This window comes from Canis lupus, chromosome 11, assembly GCF_048164855.1.
Source record: "Canis lupus baileyi chromosome 11, mCanLup2.hap1, whole genome shotgun sequence".
NCBI lineage: Eukaryota > Metazoa > Chordata > Mammalia > Carnivora > Canidae > Canis > Canis lupus.
Window position 1 is genome coordinate 17,620,735 of NC_132848.1, and position 26,119 is coordinate 17,646,853.

Sequence of the window (26,119 nt, forward strand, 5' to 3'; positions counted from 1 at the left end):
ATTTTTTCATTTAAAGTACTGGGTAACAAGGCTGTTTCTTGAAAATGATGTTTTCCATATTGAAGAGACACAGCCAATTTCATTGAGTCCTTTCCAAGCAGGTGCTTAGATGCTCACATTTAGGACATTTTTATGATCCTGAGGTTATATTATTTAGCCATGTTTAATTTTTTTTTATTTTATTTTTTTATTTATTTATGATAGTCACAGAGAGAGAGAGAGAGGCAGAGACACAGGCAGAGGGAGAAGCAGGCTCCATGCACCGGGAGCCTGATGTGGGATTCGATCCCGGGTCTCCAGGATCGTGCCCTGGGCCAAAGGCAGGCGCCAAACCACTGCGCCACCCAGGGATCCCCTATTTAGCCATGTTTATACTGTAATCTGAGAGTGTGTGCTCTTTTTTGTGATTTAAAAAATTTTGGACAACATTACTGAGTCTTGTTTGAATTTGGAAAAATAGGAAAAGAATTATCAGCCAAGACCATATAATATGATTGGATTTTTTTTAGCCCATCTCTGAAGCTTTAGAAGGCTCAAGATTAGCTTCTCACAAGGTTCCCAGAAAGATACAGAAAAGAACAATAGTTTCTATCCGGAAAGTTACCACCAAGGTGGGAGAAGTATTTATCTGGGAATCTGTTCTCTTGCCTGACAGGTCAGCTACGTTCCTGGGTGGCTTCAAGTTAAGAGAACAGAATGCCAACTATCGTTTCTTTTCCTCCGTATTATTCCAACATGGTCCATAACGCAGGAACTCTGACTTTAGGAACAGTTCCGGAGAAAGCCTCTTCTTTCTCTGTAGCCGTCTTTTGCTCTACTCTTTAGAAGCAGCAGTGACTCGTTTGAATGGTAAAATGATGTCTTAATTATAACTTTGGAGGTTAATGATATGAAAAATATTATCACAAGTAACTGATGAAAATGAGAGAGCACAAGAGAAAGGGAAAAAATAGGCAAACATCATGAAAATATGAAGTATCCAGCCTCTGCTTCCAGAGACTGGTTTTGGTCACACAAGACATGCTTCACTATTGGATCACAAACCACCAAAATATGTGTAAAACCTTGGTTTGCCAGAAGTCAGTCTCATTCAACGAGAGGTCTTTTGTATCCCGTCAGGTTACTTATTCAAACCAGGCTGAAGAGGAACCACGATAACAAAACAAAAACCAGCTGCAGGCCCTTAGTCTGTACAGTTTTCAAAAACCAAGCCGACAGGATAATACGGACTACCCTCTATGGGTTGGACTCCAGCATGGAACTGCATTGACCAGCCGTGGCTGCATTTGGGTTAGGTCTGGCTAAGTCAGCATCGTGACTTCAGGCATCCTCAGCAATAAGTAGAAGGCCATAGCCACCCATCAGAAATTTGTACTCACACAGATGGGTCTTATGGCAAGTAAGTGGGTGTAGTATCATGTACTGCAATATGGAAAACTCTGCTTCATGGCGCAGTATTGAAAACTCAGGAGAACAAGGGCTCCTGCACCAGAATTTCTCCTGCAACCAGGGAGGTAAGACAGCTTGAAAAGAGAGGAGCTAGTAGCAAGTAGGTTTGAGACAGCATTCAAGAAGCATTCTCCAATCCTGTTATATCTGTGATTTTGTGCATATAAAAAGAATAAGATCATTTTTTCCAAGAATCAATCTTCACCCTGTTGGGAGTATACTCTCATTAAGGGTGCATAGCTTTATGGGTTTGTCAAATTCATTCATATTTTTTAATGTGGTTGTTGAATGCAATATCATTTATACCAATTGTGTGACATACCACATTTATTCTTCTATTGATGAAAATGTAAACATTTCCAATTTTTGAATATTACATATATTCTTGTACTTTTTATTGGTAACATATGTAAGTAATTCTGTTGGGAATAGTGTACTTGGATATTCACGTGTTTAGCTGTAATTTTGCCAAATTTCCAATTGACATTCCCATAAGAAGTTTTCGAAAATTTTAGTTGCTCTAATTCTCACCAATACTTTTATATTGTCAGCATCTTAAAACATTAATAATTTTGATGAAAATATGGTAGTATGTCATTGTAACTTTAATTTGTATTTCTTTGATGAAATTTCATATACCTATTGCATATTTAATTTTCTTCTTTTGTGAAATGAATGTCTCTGATCATTTATCTGTTGGGTTGTCTGTTTTTATCTTTTTAAAGGATATTGTTTTAGGATTTTAGATATTCTGAATGTAAATACCTTCCCAAATATATCTTCTGAATATCTTCTCTTGGTCTGTGCTTGCTTATTTTACTCACTTTATCTGATAAATAAAAGTTTTTAATCTTAATAATATCTATTTTATCTGTTTTTTTTTTCTTTAGGTCAGCACTTTCTTTTTTCTTTTTTTTTTTTTAAATGGGCTCTATACCCAGTGTAGAGCCCAGTGTGGAGCTTGAACTCATGACTCTGAGACCAAGAGCTGAATGCTTAACTGACTGAGCCACCCAGCCCCTAGGTTAGCACTTCTAATTTCTTAGTAAAAAATTGCACACTTTACTGGCAAAAAATATTTTCCTATGTTTTCTTCTAAGACTTTTATGTTTTACCTGTCACTTTTATATCTGTAACCAATCTTGCTTTGCTCTTTATGTATAGTGTGAAGTGTCAAGATGGCTTTTTAAATATATATATATATATATATATATATATATATATATATATATATACTTACAAAGTAATTTTTAAAAAAGCACTCCATGGGACAAATTTTTCACAAAATTACTCAAAATCTAGATTCCACAGAAGAAAATGTTTATGATAAATTTGACAACACAGGCACACAAAAAAATCACCTTAGGAAAAAATAATCATAAAGTAAGTCAAAGAACAAAATTAAATTGTAAGGGGATGTTTTGTATGAATTATTCAATTTTTCATTGTTTGTATATAATAAAAAACACAAATCAATAAGAAAAATACTGATGAGCAAATATATAATTTGTCATATTTGTTAAGACACAAATAAAGCTTCTGTAAAAAAAAATGCCAATATAACAACAGGTAAAACAAGATAGCTTTAAAACTAGATATTTTTTTCTGTATCATAAGATTGTATGTGTATAACAAGTCCAGGCATTATATTGTTGCTCAGCCTCCCCCCAAAATGTAACTTCTATCCATGATTTAAAATCACTGATTTATCTCTTCATCTTATACGGATATATTGAAGCCACTAGTGTTCCCTTCCTCCAGGGAAAGAGATATAAACATTTCATAGAAATTGAGTGTTAAACAGAGTAAAATGACAAAATTAATTTTCTAACAAAAATTATAAATTTTAACTACAAATAGATACTATTTTTTCACATAGCATAAGGACAAAGAACTAAAAGTTTGATTCCACACATTGTGAGGGAGGATTGAGGAAAGAACCATTCTCCAATCTCCTGATTTCTCTTGGAGGAAATGTAAACTGAAATACTGTCACAATTTGACAATATTTACAAAATTTTTGAATTCATATATCCTTTTACCCAGATAGCCGATTCATTGTTATTTAGCTTCCTTACATTTGAGGAAAATAATAGATGTGCAAGGACATTTAGAGCAGCACTAGAAATACAAGACATATGTTTATTAACTAGGGCTGATTCAAATCAATCATGCTTATACATGCAGTGAAATACCGTGCACCATTAAGAAGAGTATGACAGTTCTATTTAAACTGATATAAAAGGGCAGCCTGGGTGGCTCAGTGGTTTAGCACCACCTTCAGCCCAGGGTGTGATCCTGGAGTCCTGGGATCGAGTCCCACGTCGGGATCCCTGCAGGGAGCCTGCTTCTCCCTCTGCCTGTGTCTCTGCCTTCTTCTCTCTGTGTCTCTCATGAATAAATAAATAAAACCTTTAAAAATAAATAAACTGATATAAAAAAGAATGCTATGTCACATAGGGATTTATTTTAAAGCAAGGCATAGACTATTAGATTTAGTACAGTACCTTTCTGTGTAAAAACAACAAAATTATGCATGTGTACATGTGCATCTCTCAAACAATAAATTAGAGGGAGGAATATACCAGAAAGTAGGAATGGTGGACAGTATCCTGGGGAAGGATACTGACCTATGTGGAGATGAAGAAGACAGGATTTAGTCTTAAAGTTATTTTTTTAAATTCCTTCTGAATTTTTATTGTATGAATGTATAACCTTTGTAAAACAAACAAAAACAACAACAAAAAACAGGTTATACTTAAGAGAATTCAAAGATAGAAAAAGCATTCATTGATGGAAAGATGTAACCAATTGTTAAACCAAGCTTAGGATTCTAAATGTTACCTAAAATAAGCATATGTAGTTTAATGTCAACTGAAAATAATGTCATCTCAGGTTAATGGTTCTGACTGCCTTGTAAATACCAAGACAGAATCAAGGTAAGTATATCTTTAAATAAAATCATAACTAGTATGCCTAAGGAAGGACTTTTATGTCCATTATGAAAAGTTATAAAATGGATTTTTCCCAGTAATTTAATCCACGGATTTATTTTTTTTAAGATTTATTTATATATTTTGAAAGAGAGTGGGTGGAGGGGTGGAGGGAGAGAATCTTCATGCAGACTCCCCACTGAGCACAGAACCTAACTTGAGACTTGATCCCGTGACCCATGAGATCATGACATGAGCAGAAACCAAAAGTCAGATGCTGAACCGACTGAGCCACCCAGGTGCAGGCCCCTAATCCACAGATTTTCAATGCATATGCTAATAAACTGAGCAGCAAGTAAGAATTTAGAAAACCTGTGATCTACTCCCTCTATGTATTACTACTGGCTCACTCTGTGACTTTGAATACCTAATGTAGTATTTTTCAAGTTCCAATTTTTAATACATAAATTTGGACATATACCTACTGTACTTTGCATCTGTTAAAGTCAAAATAGCAAACAAGAAAAAAATTTCTAAGTGATAAAATCAGGACCTGATGTGTTCCCAAGGGTAATATCAAATGTTTAATCACCAAGACACCAATCTTTGCATAATGGGTAGTGTTTCTGCCCCACTATGGCTTGAATTTAAGAATATCCTCTCATTCCACACCTTGATACCAAAACGAGACAAAGACCCACTAAAAAAGGAGAATTACAGGCCAATATTCCTGATGAAAAAGAATGCAGAAAATTCTCAACAAGATACTAGCAAATCAAACATAACAGTATATTAAAAGAATTATTTACCATGATCAAGTAGATTTTATTCATGGGCTGCAAGGGTGGTTCAATATCTGCAAATCCATCAATGTGATACAGGACATTAATAAAAGAAAGGATGAGAACCATATGATCCTCTCAATAGATGCAGAAAAAGCATTGATGAAATACAACAGTCATTTTTGATAAAAACCCTCAACAAAGTAGGTATAGAGGCAACATACCTCAACTTCACAAAGGCCATGTATGAAAGACCCATAGGAAATACCGTCCTCAATGGGGAAAAACTGAGAGCTTTTCCCCTGAGGTCAGGAACACGGCAGGATGTCCACTGTCATCACTGTTATTTAACATAATCCTAGAAGTCCTGGCCTCAGTAATCAGGCAACAAAAAGAAATAAAAGGCATCCAGATCAGCAAGGAAGAAGTTAAACTGTCACTATTCACAGACAACATGATACTCTATGTAGGAAACCTAAAAGACTCCACCAAAAAGTTGCTAGAGCTGATATCATAAATTCAGCAAAGTCACAGAATATAAAATCAACACACAGAAATCCGCTGCATTTCGATACACCAATGTTGAAGTAGCAGAAAAAGAAACCAAGGAATCCATCTTGTTTGCAACTGCACCAAACTATAAGATACTTAGGAATAAACCTAACTGAAGAGGTAAAGGATCTGTACGCTGAAAACTATAGAACAAAGCACTTACGAAATAAATTGAAGGAGACACAAAGAAATGGAAAAACATCCCATATGCTCATGGGTTAGGAGAACAAATATTGTTAACATGTCTATTCTATCCAAAGTCAACCAGAATTTTTTTTTAAATAAATTAATTTTTCATTGGTGTTCAATTTACCAACATACAGAATAACACCCAGTGCTCATCCCGTCAAGTGACCCCCTCAGTGCCGTCACCCATTCACCCCCACCCTCTGCCCTCCTCCCCTTCCACCACCCCTAGTTCGTTTCCCTGAGTTAGGAGTCTTTTTCTTCTCCCTTCCCTTATATTCCCTTTCACTGTTATTTATATTCCCCAAATGAATGAGAACATACACTGTTTGTCCTTCTCCGATTGACTTACTTCACTCAGCATAATACCCTCCAATTCCATCCACGTCGAAGCAAATGGTGGGTATTTGTCATTTCTAATGGCTAATAGTCAATTGTATACATAAACCACATCTTCTTTATCCATTCATCTTTTGATGGACACCGAGGCTCCTTCCACAGTTTGGCTATTGTGGACATTGCTGATAGAAAAATCGGGGTGCAGTTGTCCCAGCGTTTCATCGCATCTGAATCTTTGGGGTAAATCCCCAACAGTGCAATTGCTGGGTCGTAGGGCAGGTCTATTTTTAACTGTTTGAGGAACCTCCACACAGTTTTCCAGAGTGGCTGCACCAGTTCACATTCCCACCAACAGTGTAAGAGGGTTCCCTTTTCTCCGCATCCTCTCCAACATTTGTGGTTTCCTGCCTTGTGAATTTTCCCCATTCTCACTGGCGTGAGGTGGTATCTCATTGTGGTTTTGATTTGTATTTCCCTGATGGCAAGTGATGCAGAGCATTTTCTCATATGCATGTTGGCCATGTCTATGTCTTCCTCTGTGAGATTTCTCTTCATGTCTTTTGCCCATTTCATAATTGGATTGTTTGTTTCTTTGGTGTTCAGTTTAAGAAGTTCTTTATAGATCTTGGAAACTAGCCCTTTATCTGATACGTCATTTGCAAATATCTTCTCCCATTCTGTAGGTTGTCTTTTAGTTGTTTTTTTTTTTTTCCCACTCCATTTGGTTGTTTATTACACAAAGTTACATCTTTATACATCGTGTGTCCCAAAACATAAACTAATAGTTCTTTCTTTCTTTATTTTTTTGAGAGTGTGAATTTTTTTTAAATTTTTTATTGGTGTTCAATTTACTAACATACAGAATAACCCCCAGTGCCCGTCACCCATTCACTCCCACCCCCCGCCCTCCTCCCCTTCTACCACCCCTAGTTCGTTTCCCAGAGTTAGCAGTCTTTACGTTCTGTCTCCCTTTCTGATATTTCCCACACATTTCTTCTCCCTTCCCTTATATTCCCTTTCACTATTATTTACATTCCCCAAATGAATGAGAACATATAATGTTTGTCCTTCTCCGACTGACTTACTTCACTCAGCATAATACCCTCCAGTTCCATCCACGTTGAAGCAAAAGGTGGGTATTTGTCATTTCTAATAGCTGAGTAATATTTCACTGTATACATAAACCACATCTTCTTTATCCATTCATCTTTCGTTGGACACCGAGGCTCCTTCCACAGTTTGGCTATCGTGGTCATTGTTGCTATAAACATCGGGGTGCAGGTGTCCCGGCGTTTCACTGCATCTGTATCTTTGGGGTAAATCCCCAACAGTGCAATTGCTGGGTCGTAGGGCAGGTCTATTTTTAACTCTTTGAGGAACCTCCACACAGTTTTCCAGAGTGGCTGCACCAGTTCACATTCCCACCAACAGTGTAAGAGGGTTCCCTGTTCTCCGCATCCCCTCCAACATTTGTTGTTTCCTGCCTTGTTAATTTTCCCCATTCTCACTGGTGTGAGGTGGGATCTCATTGTGGTTTTGATTTGTATTTCCCTGATGGCAAGTGATGCAGAGCATTTTCTCATATGCATGTTGGCCATGTCTATGTCTTCCTCTGTGAGATTTCTCTTCATGTCTTTTGCCCATTTCATGATTGGATTGTTTGTTTCTTTGGTGTTGAGTTTAATAAGTTCTTTATAGATCTTGGAAACTAGCCCTTTATCTGATATGTCATTTGCAAATATCTTCTCCCATTCTGTAGGTTGTCTTTTAGTTTTCTTGACTGTATCCTTTGCTGTGCAAAACTTCTTATCTTGATCCAGTCCCAATAGTTCATTTTTGCTTTTGTTTCTTTTGCCTTCGTGGATGTATCTTGCAGAAGTTACTGTGGCCAAGTTCAAAAAGGGTGTTGCCTGTGTTCTCCTCTAGGATTTTGATGGAATCTTGTCTCACATATAGATCTTTCATCCATTTTGAGTTGATCTTTGTGTATGGTGAAAGAGAATGGTCTAGTTTCATTCTTCTGCATGTGGATGTCCAATTTTCCCAGCACCATTTATTGAAGAGACTGTCTTTCTTCCAATGGATAGTCTTTCCTCCTTTATCAAATATTAGTTGACCATAAAGTTCAGGGTCCACTTCTGGGTTCTCTGTTCTGTTCCATTGATCTATGTGTCTGTTTTTGTGCCAGTACCACACTGTCTTGATGAGCACAGCTTTGTAGTACAACCTGAAATCTGGCATTGTGATGCCCCCAGATATGGTTGTCTTTTTTAAAATTCCCCTGGCTATTTGGGGTCTTTTCTGATTCCACACAAATCTTAAAATAATTTGTTCTAACTCTCTGAAGAAAGTCCATGGTATTTTGATAGGGATTGCATTAAACGTGTATATTGCCCTGGGTAACACTGACATTTTCACAATATTAATTCTGCCAATCCATGAGCATGGAATATTTTTCCATCTCTTTGTGTCTTCCTCAATTTCTTTCAGAAGTGTTCTATAGTTTTTAGGGTATAGATCCTTTACCTCTTTGGTGAGGTTTATTCCTAGGTATCTTATGCTTTTGGGTGCAATTGTAAATGGGATTGACTCCTTAATTTCTCTTTCTTCAGCCTCATTGTTAGTGTATAGAAATGCCATTGATTTCTGGGCATTGATTTTGTATCCTGCCACGCTACCAAATTGCTGTATGAGTTCTAGCAATCTTGGGGTGGAGGCTTTTGGGTTTTCTATGTAGAGTATCATGTCATCAGCAAAGAGGGAGAGTTTGACTTCTTCTTTGCCAATTTGAATGCCTTTAATGTCTTTTTGTTGTCTGATTGCTGAGGCTAGGACTTCTAGTACTATGTTGAACAGCAGTGGTGAGAGTGGACATCCCTGTCTTGTTCCTGATCTTAGGGGAAAGGCTCCCAGTGCTTCCCCATTGAGAATGATATTTGCTGTGGGCTTTTTGTAGATGTCTTTTAAGATGTCGAGGAAAGTTCCCTCTATCCCTACACTCTGAAGAGTTTTGATCAGGAATGGATGCTGTATTTTGTCAAATGCTTTCTCTGCATCTAATGAGAGGATCATATGGTTCTTGATTTTTCTCTTGCTGATATGATGAATCACATTGATTGTTTTACAGGTGTTGAACCAGCCTTGTGTCCCGGGGATAAATCCTACTTGGTCATGGTGAATAATTTTCTTAATGTATTGTTGGATCCTATTGGCTAGTATCTTGTTGAGAATTTTTGCATCCATGTTCATCAGGGATATTGGTCTGTAATTCTCCTTTTTGGTGGGGTCTTTGTCTGGTTTTGGAATTAGGGTGATGCTGGCCTCATAGAACGAATTTGGAAGTACTCCATCTCTTTCTATCTTTCCAAACAGTTTTAGTAGAATAGGTATGATTTCTTCTTTAAACATTTGATAGAATTCCCCTGGGAAGCCATCTGGCCCTGGAGTTTTGTGTCTTGGGAGGTTTTTGATGACTGCTTCAATTTCCTCCCTGGTTATTGGCTTGTTCAGGTTTTCTATTTCTTCCTGTTCCAGTTTTGTAAGTTTGTGGCTTTCCAGGAATGTGTCCATTTCTTCTAGATTGCCTAATTTATTGGCGTATAGCTGTTCATAATATGTTTTTAAAATCGTTTGTATTTCCTTGGTGTTGGTAGTGATCTCTCCTTTCTCATTCACAATTTTATTAATTTGAGTCTTCTCTCTCTTCTTTTTAATAAGGTTGGCTAATGGTTTATCTATCTTACTAATTCTTTCAAAGAACCAACTCCTGGTTCTGTTGATCTGTTCCACAGTTCTTCTGGTCTCGATTTCTTTGAGTTCTGCTCAAATTTTAATTAACTCTCTTCTTCTGCTGGGTGTAGGGTCCATCTGCTGTTTTTTCTACCTCCTTTATGCGTAAGGTTACCTTTTGTATTTGAGTTCTTTCCAGTTTTTGAATGGATGCTTGTATTGCGATGTATTTCCCCCTTAGGACTGCTTTTGCTGCATTCCAAAGATTTTGAATGGTTGTATCTTCATTCTCATTAGTTTCCATGAATCTTTTTAATTCTTCCTTAATTTCCTGGTTGACCCTTTCATCTTTTAGCAGGATGGACCTTAACCTCCACGTGTTTGAGGTCCTCCCAAACTTCTTGTTGTGATTTAGTTCTAATTTCAAGGCATTATGGTCTGAGAATATGCAGGGGACGATCCCAATCTTTTGGTATCGGTTCAGACCCGATTTGTCTGTATGTGGTCTATTCTGGAGAAAGTTCCATGTGCACTTGAGAAGAATGTGTATTCAGTTGAGTTTGGATGTAAAGTTCTGTAGATATCTGTGAAATCCATCTGGTCCAGTGTATCATTTAAAGCTCTCGTTTCTTTGGAGATGTTGTGCTTAGAAGACCTATCGAGGGTAGAAAGAGCTAGATTGAAGTCACCAAGTATAAGTGTATTACTATCTAAGTATTTCTTCACTTTGGTTATTAATTGGTTTAAATATTTGGCAGCTCTCACATTCGGGGCATATATATTCAGGATTGTTATGTCCTCTTGTTGGATAGATCCTTTAAGTATGAGATAGTGTCCCTCTTCATTTCTCACTACAGTCTTTGGGGTAAATTTTAGTTTATCTGATATAAGGATGGCTACCCCTTCTTTCTTTTGAGGACCATTTGAATGGTAAATGGTTCTTCAACCTTTCATTTTCAGGCTGTAGGTGTCCTTCTGTCTAAAATGAGTCTCTTGTAGTCAGCAAATAGATGGTCTTGTTTTTTTATCCAGTCTGAAACCCTGCGCCTTTTGATGGGGTCATTAAGCCCGTTCACGTTCAGAGTTACTATTGAGAGATACGAGTTTAGTGTCATCATGATATCTATTCAGTCCTTGTTTTTGTGGATTGTTGCACTGAACTTCTTCTTAAAGGGGAATTTTAAGAGTCCCCCTTAAAATTTCTTGCAGAGCTGGTTTGGAGGTCACATATTCTTTCAGTTCCTTCCTGTCTTGGAAGCTCTTTATTTTGAATGAGAGCCTTGCTGGATAAAGTATTCTTGGTTGCATGTTCTTCTCATTTAGGACCCTGAATATATCCTGCCAGCACTTTCTGGCCTGCCAGGTCTCTGTGGAGAGGTCTGCTGTTACCCTAATATTCCTCCCCATAAAAGTCAGGGATTTCTTGTCTCTTGTTGCTTTAAGGATCTTCTCTTTATCTTTGGAATTTGCAAGCTTCACTATTAAATGTCGAGGTGTTGAACGGTTTTTATTGATTTTAAGGGGGGATCTCTCTATTTCCTGGATTTGAATGTGTGTTTCCCTTCCCAGATTAGGAAAGTTTTCAGCTAGGATTTGTTCAAATACATATTCTGGCCCTCTGTCCCTTTCGGCGTCCTCGGGAACCCCAATTAAACGTAGGTTTTTCTTCCTCAGGCTGTCGTTTATTTCCCTTAGTCTGTCTTCATGGTCTTATTTTTTTTTATTTTATTTTTTATTTATTTATGATAGTCACACACAGAGAGAGAGAGAGAGAGAGAGAGAGAGAGAGGCAGAGACATAGGCAGAGGGAGAAGCAGGCTCCATGCACCAGGAGCCCGACGTGGGATTCGATTCCCGGTCTCCAGGGATCGAGCCCTGGGCCAAAGGCAGGCGCCAAACCGCTGCGCCACCCAGGGATCCCTCTTCGTGGTCTTTTAATTATCTGTCTCTTTTTTCCTCAGTTTCTTTCTTTGCCATCAACTTGTGTTCTATGTCACTCACTCGTTCTTCCACCTCGTTAACCCTGGTCGTTAGGACTTCTAGTTTGGATTGCATCTCATTCAATTGATTTTTAATTTCTGCCTGATTGGATCTAAATTCTGCAGTCATGAAGTCTCTTGAGTCCTTTATGCTTTTTTCTAGAGCCACCAGTAGCTGTATAATAGTGCTTCTGAATTGGCTTTCTGATATTGAATTGTAATCCAGATTTTGTAACTCTGTGGGAGAAAGGACTGTTTCTGATTCTTTCTTTTGAGGTGAGGTTTTCCTTCTAGTCATTTTTCCTTAGTGCAGCGTTGCCAAAACAAGTTGTATTGGGAAAAGGAGAAAAAGAGAAGAGAGAAAGAAGGAAAGAAAAGAGAAAAAGAAAAAAAGAAAAAAGGAAGAAAAAAGGGAAAAAGAGAAGAAAAAGAGAAAGAAAAAGAAAGAAAGGGGAAAAAGCGGTGGGGAAAGCAATCAGAAATCAAAAAAGAAAAAAAAATAAACGAACAAAAAAAACACGGGGGAGTATCTTCTGTTTCTGTAAACTTTAAGTCGCTTGACTTCCCCTGGAACTTGTCCGTCTAGCTGGTCTTATGGGGGAGGGGCCTGTTGTGCTGATTTTCAGGTGTTAGCACTTGGGGGAGCTGCTCTGCCCCTGCCTGGTGCAGGGCTCAGTGGGGGTTGTTTACCCCGTGAGGCCGCAGGAGGAACAGCCCCAGTGGCGGGGCAGCTCTGGAAACCTGGATTCAGCCCCCGCAGGAACTCTGGAGATCTCCGTCTGCAGGGCCTGGAGGCTCCGGGCGGGGCCGCTGATCTGCTCAGCTGGGGCAGGAGCGTCCTTGCTGTCCTGGGCCCTCCCGGCCTCTGCCTGTCCCGGGGGAGGCCGGATCCTGGGCTGTGTCCCGGCGCCCTGTGCTCCGGAGCCTGTGCAGTTGGATTCGCGCTCCCGGGCCGCGCAGCCCCCTCCGCGGAGCCGCCGCCCGAGCCCCTCCGAGCTGCTCCGGGTCCCGCCGCCCGCGCTGCAGCCCTTAGGGAGCTCGGCGCACTCTCCCGGGGCGCAGGTGTCTGTTACTGTCCCAGGGAGCCCGAGGGCATCCCCGCCCTCCTGGGTCCTGCTCTAACACCCTGCGAGCCCCTTTCCGCCCATGAAGATTGGTGCAGCTCCTGCTCTCCAGGACAGGGCTCTCCTGTCCTGGGGACACTCGCCCTGGCCTTAGCCCGGCTCCTCGCGGGGCCCCTCCCCCTTGGAGGCCTTTTGTTTATTTCTTTTTCCCCCGTCTTCCTACCTTGATAGAAGCGCGAACTCTTCTCACTGTAGCGTTTCAGCTGTTCTGTCTTTAAACCTCAGGCCGAATTCTTAGATTTTCAGGATGATTTGAAGGTTATCTAGGTAATTTCGTGGGGACAGGTGATTTGGGGACCCTACTCTTCCCCCATCTTGCCCCTCCTCCCCCATCCAGACTTTTGAGGCAATCTCTATCACAGTACACCAGCATTGTTCACAGAGCTGGAGCAAACGATCCTAAAATTTGTCTGGAACCACAAAAGACCCCAAAGCAAGCCTGGAAAAAGAAAAAGAAAAGGAAAGTGGGAAGCATCACAATGCCGGGCCTCAAGCTGTACTACAAAGCTGTGGTCATCAAGACAGTGTGGTCCTGGCCCCAAAACGGACACATAGACCCATGGAACAGAACAGAGAACCCAGAGATGGGCCCATAACCCTATGGCGACAAACTTACCGTGAATATGAGCTCCTAACTCTGCCGTTGCAGTCCTCTACCGTCGCTCGCCTTAGCAATGACCGCATTGGCCCTAAACGTCGGGCGATTTCTGTCAGCACTTGCATGGACCAGCATCTCCTCCTAGAAGGTTGCTCTAGAATCATCCGCCTAGATTTTGAGCTATAGGCAGGAAGTTTATTTATCCAGCTTTGAATTCAATGCTTAAAAGTAGAAAGGAGTAGAGTCTTAGGAAGAATGTTGGGTTCTTAATGTCATCGTAGAGGAGGTTACCGAATAACCGTGTAATGTAGTGTCCAAACCTGGGCTTTTCAGGAATTAAAGAGGGTGTTTTCAGTAGTTATGGGACAACAACAGACCTACACTGAGGGCATCAAAGGTCAGCTGGGGTGTATAGGTTACCTGATGACTCAGCGTTCAAGAAAAGGGTTTCCAGGCAAGCTTTGGAAGTATGCTGTTTTTTGTTTTTTGGGTTTTTTTTTTTTTTTGGAGGTAATGTTTTTATTTCTCCCCACAACTTGCACGGACATGGGGCGATGAGCTGTGTCGAAATAGCGTTACACGGACGTGAGACAGAGATTGAGAGTAAAACCATTCAGCAGCCTTCGCATATTTCGTTTTTTAGGGTTAAAATCAAGCTACTACATTCCCCACTGTGGACACAGCAGGTGGCCGTGAGCACTTCGCTGATCCACAATGTAAGCACCTGGGCTCCAGATGCTACGGATGGCCAGCCAGGCAGCTTCACCCCAGAAGGTGAGCCAGGGAGCCAGATGGGCGTCCTGACAAGGTGAGCCCACGAAACAAGCTGGCAGGGGCCTCCACTGCAGGCCCTTGAAAGAACTGCAGCATCCTTCAGAAACTGGAACATCTTACCACCTACGTGAACTACCGGGATCATATTTAATTTGCCTTAACATTCATGCCATTTTGTTTGCTATTAATACACCTTTTTTTTTTCTCTCTTTGCATTTTATCACTCACCAAATATCCTTTAGTCTGACCTGTGCCAGGCCTGTCCTCCCTGGAGGAACAGACCATGACACATCCAACATTTCACTTTGTGGATTTGAGCTCTCTGGCAAAAGCTTACATAGTATATATTCAGGCATGAATTCCCTCTGGATGGATTTCTAGGGTTTGCCTCTGTGTGCCCCAGTGCTATCACACCTGTCCCCAAGAAGCCAGCCTAAGATCCTGGACTAGAAGGGAATGAAGGAGGAAAGGGACCACTGGCAAAACAAGTACATTCTCTTAATGTAGTTTTTTTTTTAATTTTAATTTTAGTGAAAATGATTTGGCATTTACTTAACCAAAGCACCAATTCCGCATCTTAAGTGTCACTCTATGCCTATGACCTCACATCTCCTCCAAGTACTGAGAGTTTAAGGTGACGGGTTCACAGGATGTAAGAGTTCTATTTATACATACATATTTATGAACTTTTCATACTATCATAAAAATACAAATATACAATTCTTTTACCACTATCAACAATGTACACTGATGGAGATAACATTTGATTCCATCTAGGTTCATCTGCGCAAAGAAACTTAAAATGTATTATTATTACAACCTTATTGGCCCTGTTAATGGAAAACCTAGACAAAAATTAGTTTAAAAAGAAAAAAGAAAGAACATGGAGGCTAAGAGAATGTACGGATGAGGTCTAGTACATAAGATACCTGCCACCTGCTGGGCCTGTGTGAGAGAGTTGATGCTCAGTGTTTCATGTGACCCTTAAAGCAACCATGGAAGATGCATTTCTCATTTTGCAGCTAAAGAAACTAAATATGTTTAATTTGATTAATGTTAGTAAGAAAGTGGTGCCTGGGGGGCTCAGAGGTTGAGCGTCTGCTCAGATCGTGATCTGGGGTCCCAGGATCGAGTCCTGCCTCAGGCTCCCTGCATAGAGCCTGCTTCTCCCTCTGCCTATGTCTCTGCCTCTGTGTGTGTGTGTGTGTGTGTGTCTCATGAATATATTTTTTTTAATTAGTAGAAGAAAGAGAGATAATCAATTACAGGTGTGTCTTTAAATCTGCACAAGGAGACCCAGCACTCCAAACCCTTAATTTTGCAGATGAGAGCATCACGGTGAATCCACATTAGATGATTAGCCAAAGGTCACTCTCGGGTCCCTGGGCCTACAGCAAGACTTTACCTGGGCTAACAATGTCTCATCTTTGTTTAAGTAATTTTTTAAAAAAACAGCTTTATTAAATGAAATCTATAAATAGCTGAGCACTGTGGCTTCAACCTAGATTACTCAAAATATTCTAGTTCCCTCCCTGCCCTAATCTCTCCGGTGTGATAATGTGCTTAGAAATGTTTTATCTATCATCACCCCATTGGAGACGATGAACATGATGACATTTATCCTAAGATCATATGTCTGGTCTTATCTAATTTGCTGATACCAGATGTTATAGAGAAAGTGTTGTATATTGGAGGATTCCTGAATTTTTGGTTAAACATAGGCAACTTCTTTGGTCATCGCAGTGCCTGTAAAGCTCTAGGCTTTCCTCACTGTTATCACAGAATTTTAACATTGATGTACATTATACCGCAGGTAGCTTTCATTTCATTAAAAAGTTCTTGTAAATATTAAATGTTAAATTGGTTTGGTCGTGTAGGAGATTAACTTGCATCTTTTACAGCTCATTGCTTTCATTGATGTGTACATTCCAATCAAGTAAGTGACATTCTATATTTTCTACCTCAAAATAATAATCACAGAACTGTGGAGCTTCAGGAGGCCTCAGAAAGCAACGAACCCTAACTTCTCATGTTGTAGTAGAGGAAACGGAGTCAGAGGGCTGACCCCTGCTCAAGTTTCTGGGACTCGGATGTGCAGTCTCTTCCTTAGGGCTTTCCCCTGGAATTCTGTTACAAGGCCAGAGAGTCTTCGCAATTCTGAAGCAAGGACAGAAGTTGCAGCGCTATCCTTGGTGAAAGTTCCGTGCCGACCACACTACCATTTTTTTTTTTCACACTACCATTTTAAAAGCCATTATAACCCTGGCTTCAATATCTCAAGGTAGAGGTCTTTCTGGCCCCTGAATATCTATCTGTTCAGGAAACATTTCCTGTGACAGCATCTAAAACGTCTTTGAGCTGTTGTTTTCTTCTTCGTTCTTGAAATAGCTTATCCAGTCAACAGGGAAAAAAAAATCCATTGACTATGCTAAAGCGAAAGGAGACCAATGTGCTGTATCTTGCTGTGCAAGACCCAAACTGAAGCACATATCCACAGCCTCGGAAAATGACACTCTCTGGACCAATGAACATACACCGGAAAAGAACTGCAGTAATCATATCTGCCTATCTTCTGTGAAGGCCAATGTCTTTGTTACACGATAACTCAAGAGATATTCCGGTAAAAAATAAATTATTTAATATATGACATTAAAATACAAACAATTACCAGAATTTTTTCTTTGCTGACATGCAAACTGTTGTGAACTAGTAAGAACCAGGCTTCTGTAGGTTATGCTGATAAAATGCTGGTCTTTTCCCTTTTTTGTCATCCCTACTATACCAGGAGTTGAGTCCTCTGAGACTTCTTTCTGAATTTCAGAGTAAATAATCCAACTCATCTATTTCTTATTGATCCTCCTCTCTTTTTTCTTTAAGTTTTAAGGCACTGCTGTGTATCTATAAAGATCATAGAGCTAGGAATACTATCAGGGGGCTGTGATGGTTTGGAATTATAACCACGTGAGTGAGCCATCTTTTAAGTAAATCCTCCAGGACTAGCCTCGCCTTCAGAACACCAGACACCAGCTGATGTGTTGGCCACAAATTCACCGGAGACTCTGAGCCACAAACACCTAATGAAGCCTCTTCCCAAGTCTTATACCACAGAAACTTTTGTTATTTTAAACTGTGAGATTCAGGGGAAATTTAATAGATGACATGGCATCTAATTGTAAGTGCGCCACCACCAAAATTTATGTATTGAAGCCCTAACCCCCAGTGTGACTGTTTTTGGAGATGGGGCCTGTAAGGGAGTAGTGAAGGATGAGATTATAAGGGTAGGACCCTGATCTGATAGGTTGGTGTGCTTATAAGAGAAGAAAGAAATGCTAGAATTTCTCTCTCTTTCTCTCTCTCTCTCTGTCTGTCTCAATCTCTGCATGTGATGAGAAAAGATCCCGTGAGGACACAGCAGGAAGTTGGCCGTCTGTATGCCAACCAGTTCTGCTCATACTTGATCTGGAACTTCCAACTTCCAGAACTATGAGAAAATAACTCTCCGTTCCTTGGGTAGCCCAGCCTGTGGAATTTTGTCATGGGAACCCAAACTGACCAATAACGAGCAGTTCTACAGTCAAGCTCCGGAGAATTTGTAGCTGCATTTAGTGATACATTAGTCTCTGGTGCCAACAGAACCAAAGTCATCTGATGCCCTTAAAATATCAATGTCCTTTACCTTCTATTGGACTACTTACAAGTTTTCTCATTTTCCCTCCCAGCTTCTACAACTGGTGTAATATAGCCTTCCTATAGAACGAGAGACTGAACAAAGAGCAGAAGAAAGAAAATCATCAAAACCTATGTTTGTTTTTGTCTTGAGAAAGTGCTGTGATTCACTCTTCTATTAGACTATAACATGTCTTACGAGGGTTTGAGCTCTGTGCTATGCTTTCCTCGTTTCGTTGGAGCATGTTTATAAAGAAGATGTGTAACATCCAATACGTATTTGTTGAGTTGAATTTTATTAAATTTATCCAAGATTTACTAATTTAGATAAAATGGAAAACTCAGCAGTTTTATTTTAAAATATTGCTAATTTCACAAAGACATAAAGTTATGTAAAATTTATTTTGCTTAATTGTTCATTCGATGGTTTTCATCATGCATTTGCTATATGCAAAACACTTGGTTATTTAATTAATGGCGAATTTCATTTAGAGGATTTTAAGCAAAAAAAAAAAAAAGGAACAGGATTTGTATTAAATATGAGACTTCTAAACTTTTTACAAGATAATCATTCTATATCATCATCCTGCTCAGAACCCAACAGTTTCTGGTGGCATTTAGAATGATTTACAAGCTCTTTAAGCTGTTTTTTCATCTATTTCCACATGACCTGACCACTCACTACCTGTTTTGTCTTCATTTCAAATGACTCTTACCATCATCCACTGTAAAACCATCCAGCCATTTTATTTTCCTCAAATCAAGCTGCATCCTAAATTTATTCTTCATCCCCCTCTTCTTCTTCTGTCATTTATTATTTTAGATTGGTTTTATTTATTTGAGAGATAGTGAGCACACACACATGCATGTGAGTGGGGGGAGGTGCAAGGGGAAGGGAGAGAGAATCTGAAGCGACTGGGAGATCATGACCTGAGCTGAAGCCAACAGTCAGGCGCCTAACCAACTGAGCCGCCCAGGTGCCCCTCTTCTTCGGTCATTTAGATCCAAGATTGAATGTCATCTCTTAAGGAGAACTCTTCAGACTCTAGTTCAATGTAATCATGCTTGCCTTTCTACAGAACTGTGTTCCCATGAGGCTCATAGCGCTTATTACTAGTGAATATTTTATCCATTTGTTTGTCTTTCCTACTTAAATGTAAACTTAAGCAGAGGGCTTAATTATTATGTTTGCTGCTGTATCTGTAGGGCTCAGAAAAACAGGCCAGTTAGTTACTGTTCAACGACTATTTGTTTAATTAATAAATAGATGAGTAAAAAAAAATAGATGAATACGTGGTTAGATGATAAGGAAGAGAGAGAGAGAGCTCAGGGATGTTTCCTAAATTTTTAACTTGAGCCAAATGAGTGGTATCATTTAAAGAAACTAAAGACTGAAGGGGGAAGAACGCTATTGGACGAAAGGAATCAAGAATTTTGGTTGGCTCATATTTTCTTATTGCTACTAGAATATGAACTTTCAGGCAGAAGCATCAGGTTGTCAAGTGGTTGCCAACTCTGGATGTCAGTGGTAAACTCAAGGGTAGAATCACAGAAACAAGCGTACAGACATTACATGTGCTGATTACAATAATAACAAAAATTAACATATTGTCTACATATGTGTGTTATGCACACACATGTCTAGTAGTGGTTTAGACACTATTTTACATTTTATTTAGATTAATTCATCTGATCCTAATAACTTGAGTTTAAGACAGATTTTATCTCATTTTACAACTCAAGAAATTGAACCACCCAGAGCCTCATAACGTGACTAAAGACAGTGGATAATAATTGATGAATCTGGGATTCAGACAGATTCTGGAAGCCTGATTTCATAAGCTACATCTTTGACCATGACAGTGGGGAAAGGGTAATAAGGACAGAAGTGAGTCTGGGATTATTCTAGCACAAGAGGAAGAATAGTGGAGGAATATCAAGAAAAACTAAAAAGCTGAGAGGGAAATTAGAAAGAAAAAGCAAACTAGAGAATATGACTTCTCAGAAACTGAGAAAGAGAATTCTTTCAGAAGAAGAAAGAGCTTATTTGAGTCAGATGTTTCTGAGAGCCAGAGGCGAGGAGGATAGGGCACGCTCCACCGGATTTTCAGACAGTGGTAGGTGAGCGGTGATCCCCATAAAGTAATCTCGGGTGGAAAGGGATATATGAACACCAGAGAGGACACAATGTGGGGAAGCCAAGGATAGGACCCCAATCCCCAGAATGTTTTGCCCTAATGTCAACATCATTGGTGAGATGAAAATGAGTGGGCAGGGGAATGTTTAAAAAGAAAAAAATATAGTATGTTTGATGCTAATAAAACAATAGCGCCAAAGCCATAATAGTAGGAGTTTCTTGAGACCAAATTACAAACCTAGGAAAATATCAGAATACTGATCCAATCTGAGTGATAAGTTTACAAGCTCCTCTTACCCCTGAGCAAGTCTGTTGTTCCCTCTCCCCACCCAACAACATACACTGGCCTCTAGATGAAAAGATTTAATTTACCAAAAAAAAAAAAAAAAAGTTTGTGAGTACTTTAAAAAACCACCTCTGATGTCATTCAATCTTTCTTTTTAGGTTATTACAAGTTGCCAGGTTAAATATTAAGGAAAAATACCAGCAGAATAATGAATGTGAGAGTGTGATTTCTGACCCTGGTCCCACAGATAATTCAAGATACACTTTTCGAGCTGGAATTGCTTTTGTTCCTCTCCTGGAGCACAACAATGGTGTGTCTTGACTTACTAAAATCAAAAGAATTAAAAGAGAGAAACACAGTAATTGAAGAAGACATTATTCTTAACTTGTCAGTATTTTTTATGCAATTGTACAATCTTGGGTCCCATGAAAGTCAAGAGACGGAGACCAGGTTTATTTTGAGAACAGCAAGTAGTTAGAAAGGGGCTTTGGAGTTGGGGATAGGATTACATCACAGCCGTAGATCTGTCAGGTGCTGACAATGCCAAACACCTACCTGAAATCTCAGCAAATTTGGCAATTACAAGCACTATGCTGGGCACTGTGCTTCTATATCGGGGCCAGATATATTCCAGGAAACACATTTTACGTAGATTCTATTATTGGTATCTGTCCAGAGTCTCATCTAGAAAAGAAGTGTGCCTTGTATACAGAGTGACAAATATATTAGAAGGTATATTTTCTTACTTGAATTGTCTGGTGAATCCAGCATCATGTGGAATAGAAGTTGGAGAATTAGGCTAACTATAACGCACTATTCAGTACCTTGACTCGGCTTCCTAAATCTATAGCAAGAAGTAAAAATAAAAGTATATATCTCCTTAAAACAAATTGAGAATGATCACATTGGTGGTGTCTGTTGTAGCCCAAAGGCAGGTCGGTAGTTAGAATCTATGGCCGGTACTTAGGCTGTACCCATGTCATCACCACGTGCATCTGTGTACACCATGGTGCCACGCACCATGTGTCTGCTTCATACTTTGGAATTTTGCTGTTTCCTGAAACAACAACTACATAGCAAACAATTGCTCAATACATCACTAAGGCCCAAAGAAATAATATGGACACAATTCAAAGCCATCTGCTATTCCAAATTCTGCTTATTGAATCAGTAAGTAGTGATTTAATCTGTGGACATTCGTAAGTGATCAGGTGAAAGAAAGCAATGCTGAACATAAGAATTGAATTTTCTCAAATTGCTGTGGATTATAAAGGAATAAAGGAATCGCATAAAGGAATCGCAAAGCTCAGAACTTTCTGGAGTCATGTCTTAATCATTCTTTTATATCCAGGTCAATAAACATTGGTTGTATGAAATATGCAACAGATACTGTATTTAAGTAAAACCCAAAGTATGGATGGCAGTTGGAATAAAAGCAGCCACACAACAGTCATGAAAGTATATTATTATGACATTATTATTACTATATAATAGTATTATCATATATTATTATAATGATAATAGTTATATGCTGAAATCTTACACACTATACAAGAAATTTAATGTTATTTACTCAATCTTCAAAGTGACATTACGGAGAGAATATACTTATTATCCTCATATTAGAGGTAAGATTTATTTTTTTTAAAAGATTTTATTTCTTTATTCATGAGAGACAGAGAGAGAGAGAGAGAGAGAGAGAGGCAGAGACACAGGCAGAGGGAAAAGCAGGCTCCATGTAGGGAGCCCGACGCGGGACTTGATTCTGGGTCTCCAGGATCAGGCCCTGGGCTGAAGGCGGTGCTAAACCACTGAGCCACCCAGGCTGCCCTAGAGGTAAGATTTAGAGAGATTGAGTAATATGTCCAGGAAACATAGGTGTCAGTGACTATAAGAAAGAATGATGGCTAAGCTAAGTATCACCAGACATAACAATGATAGAATCTCACCCAAACTTCTTGGATAAAACATTAGGTTAAAATTAATTCAATTTTTTATGTAAAGAGAACAGCAATTAAAAGCAGGTGTTTTGGTCAACTATTCATAGCTGAAAAAATATTCTGTTCAGTTTTTAGTAATATTGTTCATATAGTCTGGATTTATTTTTATCATTTACTTTGGCAAAACCTGACCACAAAGAGATCCAGAAAGATATGGAGACTGCAAAGAAAAGAAATAAAACAGATTGGAGAATAATGTCTAGTGGAAAACATTGGACATGATTTCCAACACGTGGAACAGCTCAAAAAGAACAGCGCAGAAATCTATGAAGTTTTGAAGGAAATGTAGCATAAAAAATTAACTATTAAAAAAAAGTTGAGGGCAGCCCGGGGGGCTCAGTGGTTTAGCGCTGCCTTCAGCCCAGAGTGTGATCCTGGAGACCTGGGATCGAGTCCCACATCAGGCTTCCTGCATGGAGCCTGCTTCTCTCTCTGTGTGTCTCTCATGAATAAATAAAAAAAGTTTTAAAAAAAGTTGATTGAGAGGGAGGTTTGAAAATTACTTAAGATGAATTCTTGGGCCCATAACTTTCAATGAGAAGAAACAAGTCTCCAAAGGCCTGCTTTCACTACAGCTACGGGCAGCTTGGATAAGGAGAAGCATCCCAGAAATCTGATCAAAAGGAATATGGGAAAAAATTAAGAAAGGAGTTCCTCCCAGATAGCTTACTTGATGTCCAGTCAAGCAACTTCCCCATCCTAGGAAAAGGGTTTTCACATAGTCTGACTGGGAGGACTTTGAATTACTACAGACCATTAATGGGTTTCTTTTTTACTTTCAGAATAACAATGTTTTGCATTTATGTTCTTCCTTGTTTCACCATTAAATAACTGGGTAGGTGTTAGGAGGAGGGTGTGCAAATAATACATCTTTTTGACAATAGGTCTCTAGACCAAAAAGAGTAATATTTGGACACAATCAGGAAGAATGAATATCACATAAATATCCTAGTTTTTGTGGTGGCTTCAGTGCCTGATGGAATTTGGGGATGGACAGTCGGGAAAGGCTGAATGTCCTCTGTATGGGAGGAGCGGTGGACAGGATATGGGTAACCAGAGGGACTGTGTGCATTCTTGCCAACTCTACCCACTGTTTTGGAGCATATGTTGGGACATATACCAGCCTTTCTTTTTTTTTTTTTATACCAGTCTTTCTTGCAGTGACATTGTGACTGGGGTTAGTTTGGGCCAATAAAATACAGAAAGAAATGAGGCACTCCACTTTCAAGGGCGAACCCTAAAATTTCAGGTTTTCCTCTGTGTGTGTATGTGTGTCTCCCCTATCTCCATAACCACAAGCAAATGACTTCAGGAGAGTAGAGCCACACTACAGAAGGAGCCTCAATCCTTAAGTCACTCCTTAAAAAAAAAAAAAAAAAAAAAGATTTCCAAGAGACCCGTGTTAATAACATGGGGGAAAAAAATATGCACTTAAAGAACTTTGATTTGAGGGCTATTTGTTATCAGTACTACTAGCCTTCATATATGACTCATACATCCAGATATGATTTACCAAACTTTTGCTCTTTTGCTCATGGTTATTGACCAATGCCAATTCCTTAATGTTCTAGAAGAAAAGGGTGTCAGGCTTATATAAAGCGAGTGGCAGGTAAAATAGTTCCTCTAAATCTACAGTGAGAGGACATTGGCATTTCCTCCCAAACCACCCCGCCCTGCTGGGAAAACTCTGATAAATTCAAGTTATCCTCTCCTCTTCTGTCCTCCACACGTCCACACACACGTCCACAGACATGTCCACACACATTCGGAAATAACTGTCCGAATACTTATCTCTTCAGAAGATGTTTTACATTCATGAGCAGTTCCATCACTAGGTCTAAAAACTGACGCTATTCCAGGACGACTGAACCAAACCACCCTCATAGCCATACGACCAGGACTGTATTATGGCCAATGCTCTGAAATCTGCGGATCTAACCATAGCTTTATGCCCATTGTTCTTGAAATAGTCCCCCTATCTTACTTTGAAACTTGATCTGCCTTAATAGTATAACCTAGACTAGTCTTACTCATTAAGAAGCTATAAAGCATTAACCTTTTAAGTTAAAGACTGGGAGTTTTAACCTCTCCTTAATGAAATGCCACAGGTCCACACACACGTCCACACACAGAGCTGTTCATTGTCTCAGGCAGTCTTATCTGATGGTCAGGGACTAGAATAACACCACTTACACTTGGTGAATAGCTCACACAGCAAAAGCATGTCTCAAAAATTCAGCCACCCAGAAATTACAAAATGATCCCACCTCTACTTGACTATATAAAGTAGCAGAGAAAAATAAGACCATGAAGTGAGCATTATCTGCTCTATATGAATATAAAATTACGAACCATAAAGCAGGGCAGGCCTCTGAGGGAGCTAAAGGAGCTTAGGCTGATTCCTGATCTGAGTCTAATGATGAGTCAGTGGCCGAGCTATTTATAACACAGTCAGTCACAACAAGAGATAAGAGCCTGTGCAAAGCTTCATTAAAATGGGCATTTCGGCTGGCAGCTACCATACTAACGAAACACTTGCGATACCATCCGTGGACTAGTCCTATATGATAAAGCAACAAACACTTCATAGTCTTCCAACATCAACCCATCAAATAAAAATATTAACATAGTTATATAAACTAATCTCCGATTTTGAAAGCTAACTAAAGCAGAATTACCAAAAATTCTGTCTTGGGTTAAAAAAGCATGACTTCAAACCTTAAAAGAATGATCTTTAACAAATGCAAGAAAACTAGACTGACTTGATGTAACACAACTAGTTGGTCACATATAGCAAATATTCGAAGTGCAAGTACATCATAAAGAACAGTAAATGTTCCAAAAAAAAAAAAAAGAACATTGAACAGTCAGTATGGATTATTATAGTCACACTGCAAAAATTCATCTGCTAACTTGAAAACTATACTTTTGAGGATGGGATAAATTGGTCTGCACGAGCCCAATATGGAGTTTAAGTACCATCCAAAGAACAGGTCTTGATTTTGCACATGTAGAAAGCTAAATAACTGTAATGTTGAACAGTATTATCTAACCCAGGCAACCCCAAGGACCATCAACACCAGGTTTACTGACCTGCTCCTTATCATGCCATTATCTGTGGCCCAAATCACATAGCTTGAGTCAGAATTATTATATTTTGAGTGTTGCCAGAATCTTCATTTTTAACAATCTGCAAATACCTCAAGGATACTAAAGCTAAGGAACTACTGGTCCACTAGACTAGGGATTCCCAAACTGTAGAGTTTATCAGGAGAGCTTGCTTCCCTCGTTGCCAGGCTCTACCCGTCAGATTCTCCAAATCAATGGGTTAAGGTAAGTTTTGAAAATCTGCATTTCTAACAAGTTGCCAGCAATGCTGATACTGCTGGTCTAGAGACCGCACTTTGAGAACCACTGTGCATTATGAATGAGAGTATGTGATGAATGACTTCATGTAGTCACCACCCAAATCCATTAGCTAGCAATTTTTCTGATGCATCAGTTTTCCTCCCCAAAGATAAAGGAAACATGACCATTCACATGAATATATATTAGAAACCTCTCTGGAAAACCTTGCAATTTTTA

General features: G+C 39.3%; 1 long non-coding RNA gene across 1 annotated transcript in view; it reads right to left on the reverse strand.

Annotated features, from left to right (window-relative positions):
- Positions 1 to 24,955, reverse strand: part of LOC140642154 (uncharacterized) — a 40,261-nt gene extending 15,306 nt beyond the window's left edge. Inside the window, exon 1 of the long non-coding RNA XR_012038699.1 lies at positions 24,887 to 24,955. This is a non-coding gene — a long non-coding RNA (uncharacterized lncRNA). The remainder of the gene's footprint in view (positions 1 to 24,886) is intronic.
- Positions 24,956 to 26,119: the final 1,164 nt, after the last annotated feature.